Source organism: Poecilia reticulata, unplaced genomic scaffold, assembly GCF_000633615.1.
Source record: "Poecilia reticulata strain Guanapo unplaced genomic scaffold, Guppy_female_1.0+MT scaffold_2376, whole genome shotgun sequence".
In the NCBI taxonomy this organism is placed as follows: domain Eukaryota; kingdom Metazoa; phylum Chordata; class Actinopteri; order Cyprinodontiformes; family Poeciliidae; genus Poecilia; species Poecilia reticulata.
Window position 1 is genome coordinate 1 of NW_007617102.1, and position 1,411 is coordinate 1,411.

General features: G+C 32.2%; 1 long non-coding RNA gene across 1 annotated transcript; it reads left to right on the forward strand.

Annotated features, from left to right (window-relative positions):
* The first annotated feature begins 15 nt into the window (after window positions 1-15).
* LOC103461568 (uncharacterized) lies at window positions 16-1,405 on the forward strand. The gene is made up of 3 exons (XR_533144.2): window positions 16-569; window positions 649-726; window positions 812-1,405. It is a non-coding gene; the product is annotated as an uncharacterized LOC103461568 (long non-coding RNA).
* The last annotated feature ends 6 nt before the right edge of the window (window positions 1,406-1,411 follow it).

Below are 1,411 nucleotides of genomic sequence, written 5' to 3' on the forward strand. Positions count from 1 at the left end.
TATTAAAACCTAAAACATTGTTTTCCAGAAGCAGCAGCATTTAGAGGAACTGGCACACTGCAGAACATGCGGGAAACTATAGAGAATCACGTACATGGATCAAAGAACACCATGTATGAAAATGCTAAAMAGGTCATGATGAACCACCTGSACARCTTGATGGTTTGTTACTTTTAATGTGATAAGAGTGAAATATGAATTACATTACCTCTCCACTCTGTTATCGTACCCATATACTGATCCATACAAAGCTGTAAAAAAGTACATGGCTTCTTTCTCTTGTTTTTGTTTCCTCTCTTTCTAAARTGTCTTGATGGATTCTTGATCTGATAGAGAACATATGGCTAAAATGTGATCCCTTATTAAAATACTCCTTGACGTGTGAATAAAAACAAGTTTCAGACATTTTGACAATAGTCACTTCCCATTTAATCTTGAAATTAACTTTTGACTGAAACAAGTGATAAAAGGTTTAACTCTAAATCAGRKGGACGTCCTGAAAACACTAGAGGATACCATGAGGGAATCGATTGAGCTCTCACTGAAGACTGATGATCTTTCACTTCCAGGTAAAATTTCAGCTCTTAAAAGAATGTATTTWAAAAKATATTTCACAGAAAACCCTTATTATTAAAACTGTTTTCTTAGAAGTTTCAGCACAGCTGGAGATGGTCCAAAAACTACGTGATGAGCTGAACAGCTGCTAAAACAGGGAACATATTTGAGGTAAAGAACATAAACTATAAATTGCACTTTTACTGAATGATGCAACAAAAACTCTGAGCTCTAATTGTGGCTTTTAATTCAACAGCTGTTCTCATTGGAGGGATTCATCATCATCTGCATCTGCAGCCCTTCGGAATGAAAAACTGTAGGATTATGGAACAACTTAGAAAGTGAAATTGAAATCAAGTCAAAGTGTCTTTACTTAGTCCTCAAGGGAGAATTGCTGGAAAAAGACATTTCCATTTTTTAATAGATTTCTTTGATATTTTAAATATGAAAAAATGTTTTGGATTTTTAGTATAGGTTGATTACACTCCTTTACTCTTTGATAATCTTAGAAATGTTTGCATTACATTTGGAATTAAATGTAAATCAAAGTATCTCAGTACTGCAGGTCTTATTGCAGGAAAAAGACATAGAAGACATTTCCATTTTGGAAAGTTTTCTTTGATATTTTATACGTGACAAAATGTTATTCATTTTTAGCATGTTTATTACACTTTTTTAACTGTTTATTTTTTACAGATGTTTGCATTACTTTTTTCTTTTTTTGTTGAAGCTTACATGAAAAATGTAAAGACAAATAAAGTAGCCATTATTTCTTGCTTCTGAAGATGACTAAACCTCTAATTATTCTCTATTTTTTTAGTTGTTTAATTGTACTCCTAATGCATGTGTGTGATTT